The sequence below is a fragment of the Pteropus medius genome, unplaced genomic scaffold, assembly GCF_902729225.1.
Source record: "Pteropus medius unplaced genomic scaffold, Ma_sr-lr_union100, whole genome shotgun sequence".
Taxonomy (NCBI): Eukaryota; Metazoa; Chordata; class Mammalia; order Chiroptera; family Pteropodidae; genus Pteropus; species Pteropus medius.
Genome location: NW_024349798.1, coordinates 15,536,888 through 15,554,965, shown reverse-complemented (window position 1 = coordinate 15,554,965; position 18,078 = coordinate 15,536,888). Strand labels below are relative to the sequence as shown.

General features: G+C 42.2%; 1 long non-coding RNA gene across 1 annotated transcript in view; it reads left to right on the top strand.

The window, feature by feature from the left end:
* Positions 1-17,501, top strand: part of LOC120620439 (uncharacterized) — a 76,777-nt gene extending 59,276 nt beyond the window's left edge. The window contains exons 2-3 of the long non-coding RNA XR_005657866.1: positions 3,517-3,685; positions 16,419-17,501. This is a non-coding gene — a long non-coding RNA (uncharacterized LOC120620439). The remainder of the gene's footprint in view (positions 1-3,516; positions 3,686-16,418) is intronic.
* The last annotated feature ends 577 nt before the right edge of the window (positions 17,502-18,078 follow it).

Genomic DNA, 18,078 nt, shown 5'->3' with positions numbered 1-18,078 from the left:
TTATGGCTGAGTCGTATTCCACGGGAGAAAGTTACTTTAATCACTAGTTTCAGTTGGAAAAAAAATCCCGAGGAAAGACTCTGATTGTCCAAATGTGTGTCACGTGCCCACGGTGGGCCAGGTCATTGTGGCCAGGGAGGTAGGGCCCATTACCAGAAGGGAGATGTAGACACCACACTGATGAGAAGTCACTTGTACTAATAACGACAGTACCCATTCAACAGATGTTGATTCAGCATCTGTTATGGGCCAGACATGGGTCTAGATCCTACTTTACATCGTAAAATGAGAAATGGACATCATATTAAAAAAACATGTCGAGGTATTGCTTACAGAAAAATGTACCCATTTTACTGAGACATAATTCACCTAGAGTAAAAGCCAGCCTTTCTCAGACACGTGATGTGTCATTTCTTTTGGTGCTATGGTAAGTAGTAGTAAGTTTTGAAATTGGGAAGTGTTGGTCGTCTAACTTTGTTCTGTTGTGAATTTTAACGAACACTGATCAAGATATTGAACAGTTCAATCGACCCCTCAAATGGTCCCCTGTGCCCTCGTCCATCCCCTGCCTCCAGCAACTGCCGATCTGTTATCAGTGTCTCTACCACGTTGCCTTTTCCAGGCCGTCACGTAAAGGGAGTCACGCAGCACGTGGCCTTCCTCCACTTAGTACTAGAGATTCCTAAGATCATCGCACGTATTGTGCTTCCTTCCTTGTTATCGCTGAGTCCATTGCCCAGGTAGATAGCACAATGGATTCATTCACCAGCTGAAGGATATTTAGGGTGTTTCCAAGTCTGGGTGACTGTGAAAAAGTTGCCGCAATATTTGCATGCAGGATTTTGCGTGAACATGCATTTTTATTTCATGAGGGAAATACCTAGGAGTAGATTTGCTGAATCACGTGATAAGTACATACCGAACTTTATAAGACACTTCCAGGATGCTTTCCAACGTGGCTGGATTGTTTCGAATCCCCACTTGCAATGTATGAGCACCTGGTTGCTTCACATCCTCGCCAACATGTGCTACTGTCCGTTAAAAAACCGAACCAAACAAACCTTTCTAATAGGTGGGTAGTGGTGTCTCTTTGTGCTTTTTGTTAATGACTAATGATGCTTGAGCTCCTTCTTGGGTTCTAATTTGCCACTTACATATTTTTTTTTTTTTGATTGAGCGTCTGTTCAAATCTTTTGCCTATTTTTACTGTGTTGCTTGTTTCTTTCTGAGTTTTAAGTGTTCTTTAAATAATCTCTTCCTGTGCCTAATTTACAGATTAAACTTTATCATAAGTATGCATAAATAGGAAAAAAAATGGTATCTATAGGGTTTGGTAATATCTGTGGTGTCAGGTGTCCACTGGGCGCCCTAGAATGTATCCCCAGTGGATTAGAGAGGACTGATGTACATTTTAGTATCAGCTTTCTGAAAAAAAGTCTTCTGGGATTTTGATAGGAATGATGATGGATCTATAGACCAATTTGGAGAGAATTTCCATCTTAATAATATGAGTCTTCTGATCCTTGAACTTGGGGTGTCTGTGCATTTATTTAGATTTGTCAGCAATGTTTCTGTGGTTTTCAGTGTATAAGTCTTGCACTTCTTTTGTTAAATTTATTCCTAAGTATTTTATTCTTTTTGATGCTACTGTGAATCGAACCATCTTAATTTCATTTTTGGATTGTTCATTGCTGATATATAGAATACAATTGATTTTCTTGTATTGATCTTCTATTTTTTCTTGAGTGAGCATTGATAGCTCGTGTTTGTCAAGGAATCTGTCCAGTTTATCTAAGGGGTTGAATTTATTGGCATAAAACTGTTCATAACATTCCCTTCTTATCATCTTAATGTCCAACATATCTATAGTGCTGTTACCTCTTTAATTCTTGCTGTTGATAGGTTATGTCCTCTATTTTTTTCCCTTGACCAGTCTGGCTAAGGGTTTATTAAATTTATTGATTTATTTTAAAGAACCAACTCTCGGTTTCATCGATATTTCCCTACTGCTTTTCTGTTTTCAATTTTGCTGATTTTCACTCACTGTTAGTATTTCCCTCCTTCTGCTTGCCTTGGCTTTATTTTTTATTTTTTTCCTAGTTTCTTAAGGTATAAGCTTAGGCCATATAAGTAAGATATTTATGTCTTATTTTCTGACGTAAACGATTAATGGTTTCCCTTTAGACACTGTTTTAACTACGCCCCACAAACTTTGATATGTCAGCTTTTCTTTTCTGTTAAATTAAAAATATTTTCTAATTGCTATTGTACTTTCCTTTTTGATCCATGGGTTACTTAGAACTGTATTTAATTTCCGAGTATTTGGAAAAATTTCTAGATATCTTTATGTTACAATTTTGAATTTAATTCTGTCTTTCTCACAGAGCAAACTTTGAATCATTTCACTTTGATAAAGTTCGCTTTACGGTCCAGAAGATCTTGTTGAATGGTTCATGTAGACTTGAAAAGAATGTGTATTCTGTTTTTGTTGAATGAAATATTCTATAAAAGTCAATTAGATCGACATGGTTGATAGCCTTATTTATTCTTACTGATTGTCTGTCTACTGTTCTATGAATCACTGAGAGAAACCGTAAAGCCGCCAAGTGCAATTGTGGATTTATCTTCTTCTCTCTTTAGTTCCATTAATTTTTGCCTCATTGTTTCAAAGCTCTTTAGTTTAGTACATACACATAATAAATATATAGTTTTCAATAGTGTTTGCATAGTATATACTTGTTACTCATCTAGGTTTTTATATTTAAAGTGGATTCCTTGTAGATTTTGTATAGCTGGGTCTCGCTTTTTTTAAATCCATTATGTCAATCTCTGTATCTTAATGTGTGTGTGTCTAGACTGTTTACACTGATGCGGTTGGATGAAAATATGACATCCTGTTAGTTGGGAATTATTCTTGGTGTCGCGCGTTCTTTCCATTACTCTCAAGTCTTCTGCAGATTCTCAAAGTGGTCTCTGCTGAGCTGTGGGGAGCTAAAGGGAAGGGCTTATTCCACTCCTGGAGGGTGACGGCGCCAGTGGGGTCTCCAGTGGAGGCCAGCTGAGCCCGGCTTGTTGCAGTCCCTACTGGCCATATAAGACATCGATGTTCCAGCAACAGAAGCCGCAATACGGCAGGATGACAAGGTGGCAAGTTAGTCAACAAAACCCTTGATGAATATTATTTCATTAACATGGTGGAGATAATTATTATACCTCCAGTGCACAGAAGAGAAAATCGAAGCTCAGAGAGACTTACAAGTGACCCGACCAACATTTTGCAGTGGCAGAGTGCCGATTTGAGCCCAGCCTTTTCTGAATGCAGAGTTTAAAAATCTTAATCACTATGTGAAAAGTTATCAATAAATTATTTGAAGGCGTACGCTGTTGACCTCAATCCAGATTACTGTCGACATATAGGCTGAAGGATGTAATGAAATTTTCAAGCTTGTGCGAGTCTGTCCCTTCAAGGGAAGACGGTGAAGAATTTGATGTTATTTTGTTTGCCTTGAAACACAGAAGCGTTGAAGACTATCAACTCGTCCTGATGAACTGGCCGAGGGTCGCACCTGCTAGGTTCTCATTTGCAGAGAAGCAGGGGACAGATGAGTGCTTTACTGGAGAAAGACGCTCTCGACATGAAGACAGCTACTGGTGAAGCAGAGTGATTCTGACATCTGCTAACTGAGTAAGTCCACCGACTCCCCCCGCTGCCTGCTGTGTTTCTGCTTCTCCCCATGAAATCTCCTTTCAGCCAATCCTCGATCCAATAATGAACCCATTGCAGAAATAAATTACGAGGAAGCACGTCCATTGCTACCTCCCTAACTCAGAAAAATTAGGCTTTTTTCCCCGTTCTGTGCTGTTTCCTGTCATGCATAATATAGCAAATTAATTAGTGAATCTGGCAGCATTTTGCTAACACAATTTCTCTCCTTGCTTGAGGTGAATTATGTTCATGCTTCAATCACTTGAATATTACTCTTCCATGTTTGACGGAATTATGTTATCAGGTGATGATTATATTGCACACTATCTGATTCTAATTAAACCAGAAAATAGTGACATTGTAATAGAAAAGAATATTTCGCAGCCTCCACTCCTCACCCCCTCTGCTGCTACATCTTATTTGTAAAGCTCTCCGAGCTGTGCTCGGCTCTTCCCCGATGCTTACATCGTCTTCCTCTCCTCCAGACACAATGCCTTCTTGGGCCTGCTTCGTCTAATATGTAATTTGTGTAAATTGAGTCTTGGAAAGACATAATGTTTACACTTGCCTTTTTTATCAGAAGCGCGATTCACAGTAACGACTGTGATTACTTCAGATGATATCAAAGAAGAAAATGTGTTGTTTTGTTAAAACCATCCACATAACTTGAAAAGAAAAAAAAATCTCTTGTCTGACAGAAGAGACACTAAAATTTTAGAGGGGAAGGGAGAACCGTGCCGCAGAGGCGAATGAGGGATTTGAATTCTGGCTCTGACTTCGGCCGATACGACTTCTCTCTTTACACCACAGTAATAGGTGCTCGGTGAACCTGATGTCCAGAGAGGTTAATCGACTTGCCCAAGGTCTAACCATGAAGAAGTCTAAAAGCCAGAGCCGGGACGTCCACTTTTTCTTCCATGCCATGTTCAATCCGGCGCCTCGATTCTGCCAGGGCCCAGAGTGGAGGAGAGTCCCGGAAACTCTAATTAGAGCAGGTCACCGGATGTGGGAATCTCTCTTCTCATGAGGATAAAGATGTCCCCTTGAGTTAGACCACATTCTCCCTCCACGAGCCTGGGGGAGAAGATGGAAGGAAGAGGTTTCTGAAGCCTTAGACAGCTCAGAGGTGAAATAGGCACCACGCTGCAAATGAAAGGCACTTTAATGGTTGGCTGCAAAAAAAATATATATAGCACACTACTTTCAACTTAGAAAGCCCAAGTTCACGGCCCAGCCCAGTGTGGTTGCAGGCTCTGGTTTTTTGTCCTGCTCAACAGGCAGTAAAGCTAGGAGAGCCTGTTGCTGGAGGGACTCGCTCCTGAGACCACAGGTTCTCTCATTTTCCAGACGTTTTTTCCTTTGGAAGGACAGAGCCCAACTTTGCAGCAGCAAATTGTATAATTCAGATGGAGTCTGGCCAGCTTCCTCACTGATTTTTAACTTCCTCAATGAAGGCCACTTGTTAGAAATTATTCCTGGCCCGTACGCACAGCAGAAAGCCTGACTCTGCCCCTTGGGGAACATGGACTTCTCAGTACCTTCTGGGGAGCTGGTAGAAAAATGGCTGTTTTTTTTTTTTTTCCTTTTTCATCAGGCTGCTTGTAGGACCCAGAAAACAGAAGAGAAACTATGTTTTTCTTTGCAGGATTTCTGCTGTGGGAGGGGTGAAGGCAAGCAGGGGACAGAGATGCTTAACATGTATCTCATGAACACCTGCTATATTCCAGGTCATACTCTGGGTGCCGGGGAGAGAGCAGTCGGCAAAATGGACAAGAGCCTCCGTCTGCCCTGGGGGAGTCAGGAATAGGCATTTAACATGGGGCAATAGAAGAAGTGCCGGAGTTGGGAGTCTCACTCCTGTTTTTTGTTTTTGTTTTTGTTTTTGTTTGTTTTTTTTTGTTTTTACTACTTTATATTCTAGTGGGGAGAGATAAACGTTAAGCGAAATAAGAAAGAAAAGTATGTAGTATGTTGGGAGGCGATAAGTTTAATGGAGACAATTAAGCAAGAAAAGGAGATAAGCACAGCAGAGAGGGAGTGGAGGAGGTTATGATTTTATTTAATCAAAAAATTTTTATTGAAGTATAATTGGCAAAATTGTAAATATTTTGAAGGGTGTCGTCTGATGATCTGACATATGTATACACCGTGAAAGGATTCCCCCCATCAAGTTAATGAACATATCCATCACTTCACATATTTACCACCCCCCTTTTTTGATGAGAACATTTAAGTTCTACTCTCTCAGTAAATTTCAATTATACAACACAGTGTTATCAACTATAGTCACTACGTTTTGCATTAGATTCTCAGACTTTATTCGTCTTATAACTGCAGGTTTGTGCCCTTTTACTAACTTCTACTTTCTTTTTCCTTTTTTTTTTTAAAGATTCCATATATAAGTGAGACCACACAGTATTTGTTTTTCTCTGTCTGGCTTATTTCACTTAGCATAATGCCCTCTAGGTTCATCCAGGTTGTCACAAAGGCAGAATTTCCTTCTTCTCGAAGACTGAATAATATTCCGTTGTATGTATACACCACGTTTTCTTTATCCATTCATCTGATGGACACTTTGTTTGTTTCTATAGCATGGCTATTGTGAATAAGCTGCAATAAAAACCAATATCTCTTTGAGATAATGGTTTCGTTTCCTTTGGGTATGTATCCAGAAGTGGGATTGCTGAATCATATGGTAGTTCTGTTTTTAACTTGTTGAGGAATCAAGGAGGTTTCGATTTTCAAGGGAGTGATCGGGGGAAGGTCTCCTGGAGAAGGGGACTTTTGAGCAAAGACTTGATGAGAAGAGGCAAGAGAGTGTGCCACGTGGATGTCTGTGGGAAGAATGCCCCAGGAAGCAAAACCAGCGAGGGCAGAGCTCCTGAGGTGGATGTGTGGCTGTTGTGTTTGAGTCGGCAAGGAGCAGGTGAGGCTGGACCAGAGAGAACGAGCAGGAGAATGGTGGGAAACGAGGTCATCTCAAATGATTGGCATTTACCTGATGACTTCTGGAGAGAAAGGAAGAAGTGGATAAAGGTATACTGCTGGCAAGGACTTACTAACTATGTGGCATCAGACTAGGTATTCCGCTGCACCCCAAAACAAGGATGATGACCCTGCCTTCAAAGACCAAGAAACCTAGTTCAAGGTTTAATATTAAACCACATGGAAACTTAGAGAACAGTGAAAGCCAGGTGTGCTGCATATGGACTCCTAAAGGGAGAGAGAAAATTCTAGAGTACCGGAGGAAAGAAAAGGCTCCGGAGACAGACTAACTGGAAGTGAAACCCAGCTTCATCCTGTATTAGTGGGTGATCTTGGGCCAGCCATTTCATTCTCTGAGGCTTGGTTTTTACATCTAGGTAATGGAATCTACATTTCAGGGTTGTATGAGAATAGCACAAGCAGCTTTCTTAGCTAATGCCATCCATGAACATAGTAAGCCCTCAGTAAACATAAGCTGACATTTATTATTATTATTATTATTATTATTATTATTAATTGGAGTACTCAGAGAAGGGTTTTTCAAGGCTTATAATGGTGGAGTTTGTAAGGTACTCTGGAGAGGAAGGCCATCGGTGTAGGGGGAAAATGTGGTCAATATATCATATGGAGATGACCAAAGGCAGTGAGGACAATGGTCATCTTTGACTGACTAGAGCGGTGGCGATAAAAAAGACAACTTATTGATCATTTGCACATAGCATATCTCATTTAGGGCTCATTGCGGTCCTATAAGGTAGGTACTGGTACTGTTCTCATTTTGTCAGCGAGGAAGTGAAAGGTCAGAGAATTGAGTTGCCGAAGGTGACACAGCTTGTAAGAGGCAGATCTGAGACCCAACCCAAGGGAATTCCCGCTGTACTGCCTATTGCCTCATTAACTTCCCTTGGAGGGTGTCTGTAGGGTTTGGATGAGACTGTGCCTAGGGGCATCATAAGGAAGGGAGGTCCAGTGGGAAAGAAATGACAGGGTGATGGTTTTGCCTTTATGAAGAGTATGTTGGGCTCTGATCGTTTCTGCTCTTATGATCTCTTAGAAACAGACTGAGTTCTTTCCTGGTTTGAGAAGGAGGATCCGATCGCTTGGGTACGGCCAGCTCCTAAAATGTCTAAATAAGACATCTGCTTCCATTTCTTCCCCTGCTCATACCTAAGGGACAACGAGGCACTTCTCACATGAGGAGAATGGACTTTTCTTGATAAAAACTGACTTTATGACTCAAGGATGAGAAATTCTTAGGCGCCTCGATTGTGGCATGGGACTCGGTGGGCATCTGGGCTGAGCCCAAGAACATCGCCACAGTGGGGTCAGGCTGCTTGGGTGCCCAGAGCGCGTGAGTAGCCTGAGTATGGCTTAGGGAACAGATGTCCTGAGCCAGGAAGTGAATTTCCAGGGCCCGCAGGTTAGAGCAGCTTGACATTCACTTAGAGGTGGATTATGTTGTCTTACATTGTTTTTCAGTACTACTTTTCATATATAGGACATCTTCCACGAATTCTTTTTTTTTTTTCATGGTATTTCGAATTCCTACCTCTTTAAAGATAGAATTCACGCAGTGCTTACTGGATGGTGAGCGCTGTCCTTGGTACTGACGTTGGAAACTAAGATAAGGTTCCTGTACTTCAGAAGCTTATATTTAGGAGAACAGCACAGTACTGGGTGCATTTTGAAGTGCTTGCTATATACTTCATTGATTTTTTTTTAAGGCAATAAACACAAGTCATGGATTTTAAATGAAACAGGTTCAATTTTGTCATTATACTATCGTTCAAAACAATTTGCTCAATCAACGGGTCAGCATTTCCTTCAGTGGTTCTGGGGTAATAAAGAAAGTTGGCGGACATACTACACAAAACTCTAGGCATTAGGAATCTTGGACTCTTCCTGAAGATAGAAGATTTTAAATTCGGGATCAGGAGGTCCCGAACCACACTGCAGGGAAAATCTTGCGAAAGGCAAAAGGAATTGGCCAGTGTCTGGCTGTGTGATCTGGGGTAGCTCTCAGTTTCTTCACTTAAGAAATGATGGCGCTGGTCCGAATATTTACAACAAAGTCCCTTTCAGCTCTAAGGTTCTATGATTTTGGTCTAGAACTGAAATCACCATGACAAAGAATTTTGATAGATATCGCATAATTGCCAATCAAGGAACTGTTTTCCACAAATACACAAATATTATTTTAGTATTTCATCTTTGTTAAATAATATATGTTATTTTGTATTTTATTTCTTTAATTGATTGAGCAACTTTTCAAATATATCAAATTTGAATGGTTATTTTTTTTTCTTTAAAAATTCTGATTTTGTGATCTAGATAAGATGCTCTGGAGTTACCTTGAAAATTACCTTGTCATCAAGTTCTTATTGGAGATATTATTATTATTATTATTATTATTATTATTATTATTGGTGAGATAAATTCCACTATTGAAAAAGAAGGAAGCTGCATGGAGGGAAAAAGGCTTAACTTTTCAGAAATAGCTTTAACTTCTCAGAAGGGAATTTAAATGCAAACTAAAATATCTAGACATAAAAGAAAGCTGTAGCCACTTGTGATTTCTATACCAGGATGACCAATTTGATCAAGAATCTGAATAGAAATTCGCTAATGTTATTTTCCTTTCAAAGTTTATTGCCACTTATTTTTTTATGCTCTAGAGAATGAATATGTTCATTTTATGCATGCATTTATAAATGAAAATATCTTTTTATAGGATAAATTATCCCTTTACTGAAAAAGTTAGTGGCTTCATTTGTTATTACATGAGAGGCTGTCTAAATGCCACGGTTGACGTCTATTGATTGAAAATGTTTTTCTCTATCGCTGGTTGGTTAGTACACTCCTGGTTATCAAACTCTTAATACCATCTAAATGTTTATCAAAATTCACAAAATTGCTATTACATCATTTATATTATTGGTCACAACACCGTTCTCTATCCTTGACTGGACATACTAAAAGTGAAGTTCCAAAGAGTAATTTTGGCTTTTAGGGCTTTTGGAAATTCTGAGTTTGAATCCACATCTTGCCACTTACTGCTTGTGTGACTTTCTGCAGACTACTTCATATGAGCCTCATTTCATCACCAAGTAAATTGGGAATAATAATAAAACCTACCTCAAAGTTCGTTGAGAGAATTAGCTGAAATAATACATGCAAAGTACTCAGATTATTGCCTGGAAACTTGTTAATAATTAATAACTGTTATTTACTATTATTTCAATCCATCCTTACACTAAAAAAGCTATTTCGTCGGCATCATCATCATCAATCATCCTCATCCTCATCTTATTGTTTTCACTATAAATCAGCGGTATTGTTCTAATGATCTTCAAACTTAAGCACACATCAAAATTACTTGGAGGGTTTGTTAAAACAGAGATTGCTGGGCCCTGTCCCCAGGGGTTCTGGTTCCCTTGATGGAAGGGGAAATGCCTGAGGATTTGCTTTTCTAACATTCATGGGTGAAGCTGAGGTTGGTGGTCCAGGGACCACACTTGGAGAACCACTGCTCTAAGCATCATACCAGCATCGTCTCATTTGGTCCTTATCACAGCGGTGTAGGAGGCTGTGACCCCACTATAGCAGGGGTCTCTTATGACCCCGCTATAAAGGGTGAGGACACATGGAGGGTTAGCATCTCGCCCAAGGTCATGCAGCCCGGAAGTGGTAGAGCCAGAGGTGAAGCCGTGTTTTTAATGCTCCTCTTCCCGTGATTACTTATGTGGAGCTCTAAAGCATGGATCTCCTTCCTCCAGCCATTTGATGTCGTCTCTTCCCCACCTGTCCCAACTCCTAGCTATTGCCAACATTTATAATCTCTTCCTTGCGTGTACCCTTGACTCCTCAGTCCCTCTCTTACATTATGTGCTTAGCAAAGTGATCACCCTGGTTAAATTCAACTCTCCGCCTATTCTGTACTTGTCCTTGAGAAGCTGAACATTGCTGGAGAAATATACAAAACTTCATCCAACTTGTCAGGAATCTCAGATGGGCCCTTAACACTGCAAGGCAACCACATTGCACTTCCCTAGTCCATTCATTCCCTCGCTTTCTTTTTTTCTTTTTTTAAATCGTATGTTATTGTGGTAAGAACCTTCAACGTGAGATATACGCTCTTAACAAAATCGTAAGTGTATGACACAGCATTGCACGCTTACAGTATAGGCATAATGATGTACAGAAGTTCTCTAGAACCTACTCCTCTTGCATAATTGAGACTTTATGTCCATCGATTAGCAACTCTCCACTTCTCCCTCCCACCAGCCCTGGCAACCGCGATTCTACTCTGTAACTTGATGAGTCTGGCTATTTTTGATGCTTCATGTCAGCGGAAGCATGCAGTATTTGTCCTTCTGTGACTAGCTTATTTCGCTCAACATCATGTTCTCAAGGCTCATGATTCTGCCATTTGTTGTCGCAAATGGCAGAATCTCCTTCTTTTTAGAGGTTGAATAATATTCCATTGTATGTCTGTCCCACATACCATGTATCCATCCGTCCATCGGTGGCCGTGTAGGTTGTTCCACATCTTGGCTATTGTGAATAGTGCTGCAAGGAACATTGACATGCTAGTCTCTTTTGAGATCTTGATTTCAATTTTTTTTGGGGGGATAAATACACAGCAGCGGGATTTCTGAGTCATATTGTAGTTCTATGTTCAAGGAAAACAGAGGAATCCATTTTTGAGGAATCTCAAATACTGTTTTCTATAGCACCTCCCACTTTCTTAAACAACTATACATCTGAAACTGTTCTAAAATTAAACACACACACACACACACACATTTTTTATTCTTGACCCCACTATCTCTACCAGCTATCACTTCATCTCTTTCCTTCCCTTTGCATCAAAACTCAAAAGATATTTATATGTTGACTATATTCAGTTATTCCTCTTTCATTTAAAAAAATCTTACTCCAGTCAAGCATCAGCCTCCAGCAACGTAGCGAAAACGCTTTCGTGAAGGTCACCGGTCATGCTGACTTTCACGTCGTTTGACCCGTTAGCCACACTTCACAGCTGACCACATCCTCCTCGCTTGACCTCTAGGTTACGCTGCTCACCTGGTTTTCTCTTACTTTACTCACTGCTCTTTCTCAGCACCTGTGGCTGGTCCCCAAACTCTCAGTGTCGGAAGGCAGTGAGCTTGGTTCTTCATCCTCTTCTGTTCTTTATCTCTGGTCTCTGCCTTGAAGACCTGATCCAGCCTATGGCTTTGGATGTCATCTTTACACTGACAACTCTAAGCGATTTCTCTAGTTTGGAGCTCTCCCCTGAGCTCCAGAGTGATATATCTACGCTTCGCTTGGATATCGAACAGACAGCTCAACCGAATAGGTTTGGAACCAAACTTCTGATCTCTCTCCCAGCCAAACCTGCTCTAGCCTTTCCCGTGTTAGTCATGGCAACTCCATCCTCCCAGATGGTCAGAGCAAAACTCTCTCACGCCTTTGCATCTCACGCCCGATTTTGCAGCAAATCCTGTTCGGCTCTTCCTTTAAATTATATCTAAAGTCCAACCACTTCGGCACGTCCGCTGACCTGGGCCACTATCATCTTTCACTTAGGTCACGGCGGTGACCTCCCGATTCTCTTGCCTTTACCTTGTTCCCATCAGTCCATCTCCAACGCAGCAGCCAGTGACGGTTCACACGTGAGAGCGTGTCATTTCTTTGCTCCAGAACCTCCCATGGGACCACAGGAAGAGGTAAAGTCCTGAAAGTGGATCACGAGGTCCTCCAGGGTCTGGCCCACAACCTTTCCGATCTCGGCTCCTCTTACTCAATCCTCACGCACTCTGCTCCAGGCGCATGCGAAGTCCCCTCCCATCTCAAGGGCTCTGAGCTGGCGGTTCCCTCAGACCGGATACTTTTCCTCTTGACTTCCTCCAGCTCCAAGCTCTTCCCACGTCAGGACCTGCCCCCGCTCCATGTCCTTAGGCCCTCTCGATCCTCCTCGCCCCGTTCTGCCTCTTCTTTCTTCCGTAACGTGTCACCTAACAAGTTGTAAATTTACTTCTTTTATGCGTCGGTCAGCTCCACTGCAAAAATGTAAACTCTGTGAAAGAAGAGGCCTTTCTCTGCTTTATTCACTGACGTCCCCCAAGTACCTTGAGCAGTGCTTGGCAAAGAGTAGGTGCTCATGTAATGGTTGGCAAATAATGAATTAATTAATCGACTTGCCAAGATGTGGATGAAAGAGGTTCTTTCAGAGCAAGGAGGTGATTCAGGGAGGGTCCCTAACTCCTTCATGCTAAACCAAGTACCCCATTGTAGTCCAGTAGATCAGCCTATTGAGTGACTTTTTTTTTTTAAAGAGCGCATAACTTTTGGTATTATCTAATTATATATTTTTTATTTTTTTAAATCGTATAATGTGATTTAAAGAGAATAAATGACTCCCTGTTCCTTTCCCATTCTCCACCCAGCTCAGAGGTAGTGCTTGATACTCTCCACTGTTCTTTGGGTTCAGGTGATGAATGTCGTTGACTAAAGGCAAGCATTGTCCTGCCAGCCAATGACATAACTGTAACCATGAAAAAAAGAGGCTGTGGATATACTTTGAACCGCATAATCTTATTAATCAGGCTATAATTCTTTTTTCACCTTTTTTTTTTTTGATAATTTCTCTTCCCCTACCCTTCCAAATAAAAATAGGGTCTTGAGGGATATACGTTCAAGTGCTATTAATGATTATTTCTTCCTATTGGGACTATAGGAATGTTGACTTTCCTTTTCTGGTTTGTAGCAATACGAACATGCATCGCTATAGAAATTTTTAAAAATTACACATAATTCTAAAAATCCTGCATGCCAGCATCCACTAATAGCTCAGCATCAATGATTTTTGTCATATTCTTCAACCATACACCTAGCAAATGGGATGCAGAATAGGTTTTGATGGGGAGGAGGAGAGGCATTGGCTCTGAGCAAGGACAGTAGACGAGGTGTCCTTAAACACCCAGAGAGGAAAGACTGGGGGGCCAGCAGGCACCAAAGCAGGCCAGGGCAGCCTGGCAGCGTGAGTAGAGGGTTATCACGATGACTTCCAGCCCCTTCCAACCCTCATGCGGGCCCCGAGTGGGGCTAGTGTCACTTAGCTCCCTTCGTGATTATTTATTCGAACAGATCATCCAGATCATTTCACTCCACTACTCAGTCTTTGTAATTTCCTTCTGCTGCATGCTGAATAAACTTTAACCTCCTCGCTCCGGCCTGCAAGGCCTCCGTGATCTGACCCCTTCTAACCTTCACAACATCATCTCTTGCTGATCTCACCCACGCTCGCCGTGCTCCGGGCACAGTCTTAAACACATCACGCTCATTCCTCCTGCAAGGTCTTTTTCTGGTGCTTTCCGCTACTGGGAAGATTTTCTTCTCCCCATCCTTTACATACTCGCCTCCTTGGCCCCATTTGTAATGCAGCCCAAATATTAGCCCTTCAGAAAAACCTTCTTTGGTCCCCACATCTTTAGTGCTCCCCCCCGCCCCACTCTTGAAGTCTTTATTACCTCCCGTTGTAAAATCTCTGTCCTCGTGTTTATTACTGTCTGAACGTATCTTGATGAGTTTAACATTTTGTCTGTTTACCGCCTGTCTTCCCCTAGAACGGAGGCCCCATGAGAGTGAGAACTGGTGGTATCCCCAGTGTTCAAAACGGAGCCTGGCACCCAGTGGGGAATCAGTCAATGTTCGTTATCAAATGACTCAGCAACCTTTTTCCGTCTCATGAATTAGTGCCCGAGGAAAGTGGCATTAAATCCTGTGACAGGGAGCTCCATCAAAACTCACCTGTGCTGTAAGGGAGCCCCGTGTAGATGCGGGGAGGACAGCGATAGGACGAGGCTCAAGGTGGGTGATGATCGGTTCCTCGGCCTGGGCTTCAGTAGCACAGGTGTGTTCCCTTCGTGACAATTCTTTAAAACAGCGGTTCTCAACCAAGGGAGATTTTATCCTCCTTCCTCCCTCTCTGCCACCCTCAAACTTTGGCAGTGTCAGGAGACAGTTTTGGTTGTCACATTTTGGGGACCGCAACTGGCTTCTGGTAGGTAGAGGCCAGGACACTACTGAACATCCTACAGTGCGTAGATAGCCCCTCCCGCCAATCAAGGATTATCAGCCCCAAACGTCGATAGTTCTCAGGTCGGGAAACTTGCTTTAAAAGAAACGCATCAGAGACACTCCAGGGTTATCACTCACAACAGTTTCACCCACCACGGCCTTTGCTGACATGGCGGGGGGCTTATTTACTTGATCTGGACAATGGTTTCTTTCCCAGAGGGTGTCTGGGAACGGGAGAGAATTTCATTTGCCCCCTCGTAAATCTCTGAAATGGAAACTTCTCTATATTCCTCTCTCTCGCCCAGTCTTCGAAGCCCTCTGAAGTGGGCCGTGGCAGTCAGCTCACAACCTCTTCCCCAGACACAATTTAAATGTCATTTCAGGGCTGGGACCAGGGCATGAATATTTAAGATGTAAATTGTTTGGGTCACGCCTAAATCTTTCATGGGTTTTACCGGATGAGAAATATGAGTCACTACTTTTTGATAAAGTTCACTTTCCCTTTATATTATTAACAAACCCAGCCAAGGGAACCAGACTGCGGCTGCCGTAGAGAATAAAGCTCGTTTGGGGGACGATATTAGATTCTGCTCCGTTCCCAGCGTGCCGTATTTATGGTTCAAAAACCAAGGCACAGGTAGGAGATTGTCCTAGGTCGGTGTGTCCTCGCCAGCAACAGCAATGTTGCGCAAGAACTTCTGGGTGAGGGCGGGGGAAGCGGGAGGCATGGAAGTGAATTGAAATAATCTAACCCTGGGTGGAGAATTAAGTGTCTTGATAGTTGATTGATTATACATCGGTATTGAAATTACCATATTCTAACCCCAGATATTAATCTTTTCCTATTCTCCAGGGTCTGGTAATATTTCACAGGCAAAGCAAAAGGTACAAAGGCATGGGGCAGTAGAGAAGGTAAGAGAGAGAGAGAAGGAGGGAGGGAGAGAGACATGAGGGAGGGAGGGAGGAGGAGGGAGGGAGGGGAGGAGGAGGGAGGGAGGGAGGAGGAGGAGAGAGAGAGGGAGAGAGAGAGAGAGATCAAAAATTTAAATTCTATGGACCGTAGAAAGAATATCTATTTTAATCTTTTGGGAGAAATTATGCCTCCCACAACCCACTCCCAGCCCCTGCCCAGAAATTAATTTTGAACGTTCGCGTGGAAGCGACCTCTCTCTCCTCTGCACGTTGCCTTTGATTTTGACAGGGTATCTAGAAGGCTGTTATTAGACACATTTTCATTAACTAATAAGCTAGTTGTTGGGCTAAACATGAATTTTTTGTCATCTCCTGTGAAAACTTAAAAAAAGCCGTAATTAGGAAGAAAATCACTAATTGTAAGGCACAAAATTTGTTGCTAAGAATAGTCATTAAGGGGCGACGAAGGCATTAGCAACTTCAATATCAGAAAACAACTATTAAAATGCAAGTGGCATTGAGGTATTTGCCTAGACATAATAACGGCTTTCCATTCACGGGTCTGTAATTGTGGTTTGACCGAGGTACCGTGGGTATTTTTTAAGGAGCGGTGTAAAGTTGGCCTAAATACTTAGCATACCATCGCTCTCAGCAGCCTCGAGTTTTAATTTCTAGCGAACATTACCGTCGGGAGAGTTACTCAACTATACTGTCAATGCCGTTATTGCCCTAGGATTGTGATGAATTGGGCGAAACCCGGACAAAGAGTGATGTCTCTGTGGCTCCGAGAGTTCACGACACCAGCTTTGCATGCAGAGTGCCTCGCGTCTGACACCGGTGTGAAGTTTGCACCTCGCCGCCTGATCTATGGCTCTCCTCAAGAATAACTCGTATTGTTTTTGCTTCCTGATGAATGTATTCTTTGGAGAACATTTAGGAAACGCAGAAACTTGTAATGAAAAGAATTTGAAATTCTCCTTCAGCCCACCGATCCTTTTTATTGCATTTTAAACTCTTTATTGAATCATCACGATATGGGAAAGCGCGCACGTTTTAAGTGTCCAAATTATGATGAATCTGTGCTTATACGTCGACGTAACCACCGCCTAGATGAAGATAAATGACGTTTTCTGCAGCACTTCCAGGCCATCTTCTAGGCAATACTCACCTCCCCGCCTCCCCAGACCGCGGGTACCATTATTCTGGGTCCTCTCACAGTAGATTCCGTGACTTTGAACTTCATATGAATGGATGCAGGTGGACTGTCTCCTGTGGGTCTCGTTCCTTTTATTCAACATGGTATTTGTGAGACTCGTCCCTCCTGTTAACAGCGTAAGCTATATCCTTCCTTATTGCCGCTGCTTCCTACACCACAATTTGTTCATCCATGAATGAACATTGGAGTCGTTTCCGGTTTTTAGCTGTTATGAGTGAAGAACAAATATCCTCAAAAATATCCTTTTGGTGGCTAGGCATTCATTTCTCTGGGATTCTTGTCCTTCTGTGTGTGCGCACAAGTGTAGATTATACTTTATAGGAAATTGAACTCATCCTATCTGTTTTTCGGGCTCTATCACTCTATCATGTTGGTCATAGGAGTCGTGTCTCCCAGGAAACCGGCCTGTCTTGGCAGCCCTGATGTGCTCAGACGTTGGCTGGGGGAAGCCTGGGGGAAGCAAGATGGCTGCACAGGCGGGGTGACTCTGAATTCTTGAGGTGTACACATAGTTTCTTCCCGCCCTTATTTAGCCTGGAGGGTATCCTGCGGGTGGACAGATGAACCTCTGAGTCTTCGTCTATGAAATACAGCAGCAATATATAGACGTTTCTTTTTTCTTTCTTTCTTTCTTTCTTTCTAACAACTCTTTCTTTCTTTTCTTTCTTTTTCTTTCTTTCTTCTTTCTTCCTTCCTTCCTTCCTTCCTTCCTTCCTTCCTTCAACTTCTTCACTTTCAGCTTCAGCTATTTCCAACTATTTCCTTCTTCTACTTTATCTCTTTGTCTCCTCTCCTCCTCCATCCTCCTCTCTGTGGCTTCGGCTATTTCCTATTTATTTCCATTATTATTTCATTCCTTCCTTCCATTATTCCTTCCTTCCTTCTTCCTTCTATTCCTTCCTTCCTTCCTTCCTTCCTTCTCTCTTTCTCTCTTTCACCTATTTTTATTCCCCTTTCCTAACAAAACCCAACCTGCCTTCTGGGGAATCGTCATCTTTTTCTGCTTACGTCAGTTTCTGTTGCTTGCAACCGAAGACCCCCCAACTGATAAACAGCTATACCTTCAGCTTTTGTGTGTGTGTCTGTGTTAAATGAGCGTTAATGAGACTGGATATTAGCTCAATCAGAGTCTAGAAAGGCTAGGATTGGCTTGCAGGGAAATCTCGATTTCCAATTT